Below are 10,254 nucleotides of genomic sequence, written 5' to 3'. Positions count from 1 at the left end.
TTGAAGCGGAAACTATTCATTTGTACAAACTGTAAGTTTTCCTCATAATTTTCATAATGAAAACTGAGAAAGTGTTAGTCATCCTTGGCTGAGCTATACTCAATTCTACATCTTTTCTAAATATAATAAAACAACAAACAACCTTAAAATACATTATTATTGATTAGACATGATTTCTTAAAGCGGTTTTTATCATCTCATTTGACTTTGGAGCTTCCAGACAATAATGAGTCACCAAAAAGCTATCATTGATTTATACTGCACATTAGTACATCAGGTTTGACCCAAGAACTCTGTGGGTCCAGAAGGAAAAAGAAAGACGATTACAAGTGAGCCGTGGAAGAAATACTCTGAAAACACCCATCTGTATTCACGGTAAGCAATTAGGTCTAATGCGAGTATAATGAGCATTCAGGTTCATTTTATTCCAAGGAACTGTTTCTGTTCTTGAAGCTCCGTGTAGAAAGAGTCCTTAGGGTTAGAAAGTATTGTGGGGTGATAAAATTTTGCTTGGCTTTTGGGCATATAAGGTAAACATTTTACAACAAAAATTTACAGCTATAGATAAAACAGCATCTGATCAATGTTAACACACTTGGCATTGAAGGCTAATCCACATTGGAAAAACAATCATCTCCAGGATGAAGATCAAATATCTTAGCACACACAGTAACTTCTTACAAGATACATCCATGAAGGCAAAAGAAACAAAAGCAAAAATGAACTATTTATTGGGACTTCATCAAGATAAGAAGCTTTTGCACAGCAAAGGATACAGTCAACAAAACTAAAAGACAAGCTACAGAATGGGAGAAGATATTTGCAAATGACGTATCAGATAAAGGGCTAGTTTCCAAGATCTAGAAAGAACTTATTAAACTCAACACCAAAGAAACAAACAATCCAATCATGAACTGGGCAAAATACATGAAGAGAAATCTCACAGAGGAAGACATAGACATGGCCAACATGCACATGAGAATATGCTCTGCCTCACTTGCCATCAGGGAAATACAAATCAAAACCACAATGAGATCCCACCTCACACCAGTGAGAATGGGGAAAATTAACAAGGCAGGAAACAACAAATGTTGGAGAGGATGGGAGAAGAGGGAACCCTCTTACACTGTTGGTGGGAATGTGAAATGGTGCAGCCACTCTGGAAAACTGTGTGGAGGTTCCTCAAAGAGTTAAAAATAGACCTGCCCTGTGACCCAGCAATTGCACTGTTGGGGATTTACCCCAAAGATACAGATGCAATGAAACGCCGGGACACCTGCACCCTGATGTTTCTAGCAGCAATGTCCACAATAGCCAAACTGTGGAAGGAGCCTCGGTGTCCATCGAAAGATGAATGGATAAAGAAGATGTGGTTTATGTATACAATGGAACATTACTCACCATTAGAAATGACAAATACCGACCATTTGCTTCAAGGTGGATGGAACTGGAGGGTATTATGCTGAGTGAAGTAAGTCAACTGGAGAAGGACAAACATTATATGTTCTCATTCATTTGGGGAATAAAATAATACTGAAAGGGAATAAAAGGGAAGGGAGAAGAAGTGTGTGGGAAATATCAGAAAGGGAGACAGAACATAAAGACTCCTAACTCTAAGAAACGAACTAGGGATGGTGGAAAGGGAAGAAGGCGGGTGGTGGGGGTGAATGGGTGACGGGCACTGAGGGGGGCACTTGACGGGTTGAGCACTGGGTGTTATTCTGTATGTTGGCAAATTGAACACCAGTAAAAAATAAGTTTATTATTAAAAACAAAATGTCAGTAGTGCAGAGGTGAGGTAGGCAGTATAAAGTATTACAACCTCTGTATTTATAGTTGGAGAAAGCTCAGAGAGGTTAAATAACTTGCCCAAGGTTATGTAGACTGTAAATGAGGGAGCCAGGTCCGGAATCTAGATATATTTCGCTCAAAGTCCATGTTTTCCCCATAAAGAGGCAAAGAGAATTTCAGTTTAGAGAAAGTGAAGATTAGTATATATAATGACAACCATAAAATTACGTTAAGGTATAATTAAATGAAAATACATGATTGTTAAGTGGAGTGTTTAGCAAAAGCTTCTGACCTTGCTGACACAACCTGAAGTTATGTCTAGAAGACTCGATACAGAGAAATAAAACTAATTGTGTCAGAAAAAACAGAATCATTTTTCTTTCACTTAATCACTTTCTTTTTTGTGTCTGAAAATGTGGTTTCTGGAGGTTGAAGCTCTTGAAAAAAAGACACGGGCAATCAGATGAAATTATTCAGGTTTCTAGGAAAGAAGATCATCACAAAATGTTCCATCATGGCTTCACTGAAAATAGACACATTATAATTAATCCAAAATTGATATCAAGGAAGATTTGATACTATGGTGGTAAACTGCCTGAAATACTAAACAGAAAAGCCAGTACCTATAAAATAGGAAAAGCAAAGGGTCTGTTTTGCTACCCTTTAAAATGGAAAACCTTATCATAATAGCTGAAAGGAAAATAATACTCTAAGATGGGAAAACATCAAAAGGAGTTAATTCCGGCCAGATGTAAGTCCATGTATTAGTCTTCTATTGTTGCTGTAACAAACGACCACAAACATGGTAAAATAAAAAAAATCTTTCTTATACTTTGGCAGGTTAGAAGCATGCCATGGATCTTGCTGAAATAAAATTGAGGGGTCAACAGGACTGTATTCCCTTCTGGAGTCTCCGGGGGTGAATCAATGTCTTTGCCTTTCCAGTTTCCAGAGACTGCCTACATTTTTGGCATCTTCTTCCATCTCTAAAGCCAGCAAAGTTACACCTCTCCACCTACTCTTCTTAGTCACATCTCCTCTGACTCCCTTCTGCTTTCCTCGTCTACTTTTTTTAAAAAAATTTTATTTATTTATTCATGACAGAGAGAGACAAGCAGAGGGAGAAGCAGGCTCTGTGCAGGGAGCCCAACATGGGACTCAATCCCGGGTCTCCAGGATCACACCCCAGGCTGAAGGCAGTATTAAACAGCTGAGCCACCGGGGCTGCCCTCCTCTTCTACTTTTAAGGACCTTGTGATTATGTCAGGCCCACCTAGATAAGTTATGCTAATCTCCCCATCTCAGGATCCTGAACCTTAACATATCTGCAAAGTCCCTTCCTGCCACATAAGATAACATATTCACAAGATGTGGTCCTCGTTGTGGGCATCATTCTGCTCACCACAGTCCATGTAGTTAATATTATAAAACATTAGACAAAGAATTTTAATTGGAGCTCTGGTAGTACATTTAAAAATTACTTCAGGTTAATATATGTACGTGGTTAAAGTTTTACTGAAGGGTTGACCCTACCATCTAAGTCCATCTTTAGAAGTCGCTACGTTTACAACTTCATTTTTTTTTTGTTATTCTGGTGGTTAAATCAATGTCTCCAATAAATCATGTATAATGCGATTTCTTGACTTATCAACTTTGACACTTCCTAGTTTCATCCTGCTATGAGTCATGAGGGTTTACCTCACACAACTCTCACATCTGTCACCACTCCTCATGGAACTTCCCAAGAAGGGGGTATGGAGATAAATATATCAGTGCTTTCAGACCAAAAAGTTTTTTCATTCTCTCCCACTTGATTAATGGTTTGGCTGGGTAGAGAATGCTAAGTTGGAAAAAAGCTTCCCACAGAACCTTAAAAATATTGCTGTACTATGTGGTGTCACTAATAAAACAAAAAGGAATCAATGCTTTTTTTAAAGATTTTATTTATTTATTCATGAGCCCACATAGAGAGGCAGAGACACAGGCAGAGGTAAAAGTAGGCTCCCTGCAGGGAGCCTAATGCAGGACTCTATCCCAGGACCTCAGAATGAGCCAAATGCAGACACTCAACCACTGAGCCAGGCATCCAGGAATCAATGCTTCTGATCTAATTTGTGTATACAATTGTCTTTCCCAGTACTCTGTGGAAACTTTTTAATAACTTTTAACTTTTGGAGTTATGAAGTTTTATAATAATGTGCCCAAGTGTGGTTCTTTTTAAATTCATACCATTGGTTGCAAGAGGACCCTACCAGATTGGAGACAGGTCTTCCTTTCATCTCTGGAGAATTATCTTATTTTAATTCTTTGATAAATTGTTCTCATCTCTTTAGAATTCTTAATAATTAGACTTTATATTGATTCTCAGTTTTGTTGATCTTTAGTATTTTCTGTATAAGGACACTGAAGTTTTCCTTAAGGCTCTCTTCTGCTGTTTCCTGGATATTCTTTTTGTTTAGGGGAAAATTTTGCTATTTATCTTGGTCTTTCTGTTACACTGCAACCTTCCCTCAGTTTTCTGGTAGTCATGTGTTGCCCATTTGTATTTAAAACTGAGGGGATTAAAAGGTTATGGTGTGTTCTGTATGTGAAGAGGTTTGGTGGCTAGAAGCTTTACATTATAGTTAGAGGGAAGTGAGCCAACTGCCTTTTCTTTTAGCTAATACTAGAAGGAGAGGGGCTTTGCTTTCTGGCACCAGTGAAATGCCTAACTACAAGTCATTCTGTGTGAGAAGACAGGTGTCTATGTCTTATACAGGTCTTCATTTAATCTCGTTTTCATGTCCACTTTCTCCTGACCTTTCTTCTACCTATAGTCTCTATTCTGAAGCATCTTGATTTCTGCTGGACAAGGTGTTTCCCATATCTGCTGAAGCCTCCTTCTCTCTTATTTTTGGCTAGAGCTTTAGCACAAGAGGTATTCTTTCTCAATTTCCATATTCAAGAAATATGTTAAAGTACTTGTTTTTGTATGCTCCCACTATTTTCTTTTAGTTATTCTTTTTTATAATTTTAGATAACCCTTATTATAATCTTACGGTGTATACAGAAGAAGAGAAGTGGAAAATAGGCTGAATCTACCATTTTGTACTGAAATGTAACATAAAATGTTTGGTTGAGGTTGGTGGGGAAAAGAATAGGACCAGTTAGTAAAAAATTGTTAATGATTCTTGATTTTATGTGGAATGGAAAAAGGGATGAGGTTACATAGAAACAGCATCCTAAGTGATTTGAGACATAAAATTTATGAGTGTTTTTCAGTCCTGCTATTCTTCTCATTTCCAATCATACAGAACTTTTCAAACACATCTAAGAATATAAATTCTCCTTTGATGTGAATTCTTTTGCTTCTTAAGGACTTTTATTTTTCTATAGATACTTCTCAAAGTTTTGTGCAATAACCTCCAATCAGGTGTCTCAGTTACAGCTTGATTAGGGAAGGAGTACCCCTATGAGTGATAGGAAATAGAGGTATTGTAGGGATTAGATCGTACAAAGTGTACAAGAACCTGGAGGCACAGAAATCTTAACAGTGATGTTGGAAGATCAGAGAAAAGTTGCTAATCATCATGAAAGGAAACTGGAGAAATAATATCTTTAAGTCCCCTCTGCATATGATGGTGGGCTTGCAGTTAGTGTAGGTCAGCAGGACACATAGGAAAGGAAAATGCAAGCTGAGGTCCACAGGGACAGAGTGGAACCTGAGGAAACAAACTGGAACTCATGTGGCCAGAGGGAACTTGTTTGATGCTCACAACATCTGGATGACCTGAGATTAAAGCTGGTGCCTTTTACATGTTATTGCATGTACACCTAGATTGGTACTCAGAAACCCAAAGGAGGAGATCCGGTCAGAGCTGGAATCACTGTTGATGGGAAGCTGCTCTTTGTCAGGTGGGCAAGCAGGTCAAAGACAAGGTGTGTGAACTGTAGCAGTGCCTGGGGCACAATTTTAATACAGTCTACCATGATTTATCAATTATACATATTAGGCTTGATGTTTCTGTTGGATGTCTGTGTGGACATGTTGGGAGAAAGTCAGAATTTGTGGTCAGAGAGATTAACACTAGAATCTTAAGGTTTTTTTAAAAAGAAGATTTCCATGGTTGATAAGATTTAGAAAAAAGAAAATTAAGATGACTATAGTTTAGGGGACCAAGGAACTATGAACTTAAGACTTTAGGCTATTGGAGAAGTCATCCAAATGGACAAGGAAGTAGTACACTATGATGATAAATATTTTGAAAAACTTGTGCCAAACCCATCTAAGTTAAGTATTGACCAATGGCAGTAGATGGCTGAGAATAGGAGCTGGGTAACATGTCTCAAAGGAGGAGAGGTTTGTTAGCTTTTATTAGAGGAAGATAAAGAAGAAATGATTTAAAACTAACATGAGGTGCTAAAGAATGCCACTTCTTCTCTAGTAGATAGCCTGTTATGTTTTTCTTTGAAGATATGAACTTCATGTGATTTTGGAGGAGCTATCTATTTTGGTGTTCAGCCTCACAAATTAGTGGACTTATGTTCCAGGCTGGACCAATAGAAAGTTATGGAAAGTGTTTGCATAGAAAGTAACTGGATCAAAGAATAACTTTATTACCCAAGCTATTCAACTACAGTACTTCTGAATTGTAGATGTATTCTTCAAGATGAGGGTAAAGATGATGTGACCTTGTTATCAGCAGCCATCTTGCCCACTGCCTAGAAGATGGCCATAGAATCCTGAGAAAATTATTTTGAGCAGAGACAAGTAGAAATAATGGCTGAAAGTTGGAATAATATTTCTGATATTTGTTTGCATCTTTGAGAATACCTCTCTTCAGTTATATAGGTCCATAATTTTTTAAGGTTATGCTAGACATTAGTCTGAGTCTCTATTACTACTAATCAAAAGACTATTAACTATTAACTAATATACTCCTTCCTATACCCTATCACCATGGTCTTGGACTGTGTGAGTTATAAGAGAACAAAGAGCCTTCCTTAAAGGTTTGGAGAGAGAAAAGATTCTCCAGGGAAAGTGGGGTTTCAGTTAAGACTAAGGGTACAGAATGCTTGCTTACAGTGGGATTCAGTTTTGAAGGCCATGATGAAAAGGGTGTGAAGAGTGGGAAGTCTGAGAAAGAGGGTGACAGGAGAGAAAGTACTGAATAAAGGGGGACTTAATATCATGCAAGCTCTTTGAAACAATTAACGTGCTAATATACTAACATATAAAATCATATTGCCATGGCTTTTGTGACTGTATATGCAATAAAATATAGATCAGATTGTGTTTAAAATGCCACTTATACGAGCTATCTAAAGTAGTCAAATTCATAGGAATAGAAAGTAGGAAGGTGGCTGCCAGGACCTTAGGGAGAAAGAGATGGGGAGCTGCTATTTAATGGGTTACAGAATTTCAGTTTTGCAAGATGAAAAGGCTGTGGAGATCTGTTGTACAACACTGTAAATATACTTACTGCAAACTGCACACTTTAAAACAACGAAGATGGTAAATTTTACGATACTTTAAAAAAAAACCCACAAGTTAAATAGAGTTAATTGGGATCCTTGGGTGCGCGCAACAGTTTGGCGCCTGCCTTTGGCCCAGGGCGCGATCCTGGAGACCCGGGATCAAATCCCACATTGGGCTCCCGGTGCATGGAGCCTGCTCCCTCTGCCTGTGTCTCTGCCTCTCTCTCTCTCTGTCTCTGTGACTATCATAAATAAATAAATAAATAAATAAATAAATAAATAAATAAATAATTTTTAAAAATAAAATAAAAAAAAAAAAAAAGAATTAATTAGTTCAGCTAATATAACTTACAAGACAGTATGAAAAGTTATGATACTGAAGTGGACCTGGAAATAAAGGAATCAATCTCATATTTTAAAAAAATGTCAGAGGAAGCTACATTTTCAGAAAAGCACAGTGTTGACTAAATACTGATAGATAGAGTAGATAGAGTAGATAGTAGAGAGTAGATAGAGTTTCTGCCTCAGAAAACTAAAATTTAAATTTGAGATGGACAAAAACCTCCCAAGACACAAAAGTCCAGGGTGAGATGGCTTCCCAGGGGAATTCTATCAAACGTTTAAAGAAGAAACCATACCTATTCTACTAAAGCTGTTTGGAAAAATAGAAAGAGATGGAGTACTTCCAAATTCATTCTATGAGGCCAGCATCACCTTAATTCCAAAACCAGACAAAGACCCCACCAAAAGGAGAATTACAGACCAATATCCCTGATGAACATGGATGCAAAAATTCAACAAGATACTAGCCAATAGGATCCAACAGTACATTAAGAAAACTATTCACCATACCAAGTAGAATTATCCCCGGGACACAAGGCTGGTTCAACGCTCCTAAAACAATCAATGTGATTCAACATATCAGCAAGAGAAAAACCAAGAACCATATGATCCTCTCATTATATGCAGAGAAAGCATTTGACAAAATACAGCATCCATTCTTGATCAAAACTCTTCAGAGCGTAGGGATAGAGGGAACATTCCTCGACATCTTAAAAGCCATCTATGAAAAGCCCACAGCAAATATCATTCTCAATGGGGAAGCACTGGGAGCCTTTCCCCTAAGATCAGGAACAAGACAGGGATGTCCACTCTCACCACTGCTGTTCAACATAGTACTGGAAGTCCTAGCCTCAGCAATCAGACAACCTAAAGAAATAAAAGGCATTCAAATTGGCAAAGAAGTCAAACTCTCCCTCTTCATCGATGACATCATACTCTACATAGAAAACCCAAAAGCCTTCACCCCAAGATTGCTGGAACTCATACAGCAATTTGGTAGCGTGGCAGGATACAAAATCAATGCCCAAATCAATGGCATTTCTATACACTAACAATGAGACTGAAGAAAGAGAAATTAAGGAGTCAATCCCATTGACATTTGCACCCAAAAGCATAAGATACCTAGGAAAAACCTAACCAAAGAGGTAAAGGATCTATACTCTAAAAACTATAGAACACTTCTGAAAGAAATTTGAGGAAGACACAAAGAGATCGAAAAGTATTCCATGCTCATGGATTGGCAGAATTAATATTGTGAAAATGTCAATGTTACCCAGGGCAATTTACACATTTAATGCAATCCTTATCAAAATACCATGGACTTTCTTCACAGAGTTAGAACAAATTATTTTAAGATTAGTGTGGAATCAGAAAAGACCCCGAATAGCCAGGGGAATTTTAAAAAAGGAAACCATAGCTGGAGGTATCACAATGCCAGATTTCAGGTTGTACTACAAAGCTGTGGTCATCAAGACAGTGTGGTACTGGCACAAAAACAGACACATAGATCAATGGAACAGAATAGAGAACCCAGAAGTGGACCCTGAACTTTATGGTCAACTCATATTCGATAAAGGAGGAAAGACTATCCATTGGAAGAAAGACAGTCTCTTCAATAAATGGTGCTGGGAAAATTGGACATCCACATGCAGAAGAATGAAACTAGACCACTAGCTTGCACCATACATAAAGATAAACTCAAAATGGATGAAAGATCTAAATGTGAGACAAGATTCCATCAAAATCCTAGAGGAGAACACAGACAACACCCTTTTTGACTCGGCCACAGTAACTTCTTGCAAGATACAGCCACGAAGGGAAAAGAAACAAAAGCAAAAATAAACTATTGGGACTTCATCAAGATAAGAAGCTTTTGCACAGCAAAGGATACAGTCAACAAAACTCAAAGACAACCTACAGAATGGGAGAAGATATTTGCAAATGACCTATCAGATAAAGGGCTAGTTTCCAAGATCTATAAAGAACTTCTTAAACTCAACACAAAGAAACAAACAATCCAATCATGAAATGGGCAAAAGACATGAACAGAAATCTCACAGAGGAAGACATGGACATGGCCAACACGCACATGAGAAAATGCTCTGCATCACTTGCCATCAGGGAATTACAAATCAAAACCACAATGAGATACCACCTCACACCAGTGAGAATGGGGAAAATTAACAAGGCAGGAAACCACAAACGTTGGAGAGGGAGAGGATGCGGAGAAAAGGGAACCCTCTACACTGTTGGTGGGAATGTGAACTGATGCAGCCACTCTGGAAAACTGGTGGGGTTCCTCAAAGAGTTAAAAATAGACCTGCCCTACGACCCAGCAATGCATGTTGGGGATTTACCCCAAAGATTCAGATGCAATGAAACACTGGACACCTGCACCCCGATGTTTCTAGCACAATGTCCACAATAGCCAAATGTGGAGGAGCCTCGGTGTCCATTGAAAGATGAATGGATAAAGAAGATGTGGTGTATGTATACAATGGAATATTACTCGGTCATCAGAAACGACAAATACCCACCATTGGCTTCAACGATGGAACGGAGGGGGGTATTATGCTGAGTGAAGTAAGTCAATGAGAGAAGGACAAACAATGTCTGTTCTCATATTTTTGGGGTATATAAATAATAGTGAAAGAGAATATTAGG

This window comes from Canis lupus, chromosome 21, assembly GCF_011100685.1.
Source record: "Canis lupus familiaris isolate Mischka breed German Shepherd chromosome 21, alternate assembly UU_Cfam_GSD_1.0, whole genome shotgun sequence".
NCBI lineage: Eukaryota > Metazoa > Chordata > Mammalia > Carnivora > Canidae > Canis > Canis lupus.
The sequence above is the reverse complement of the archived record's forward strand: the minus strand, read 5'-3'. Positions refer to the sequence as shown.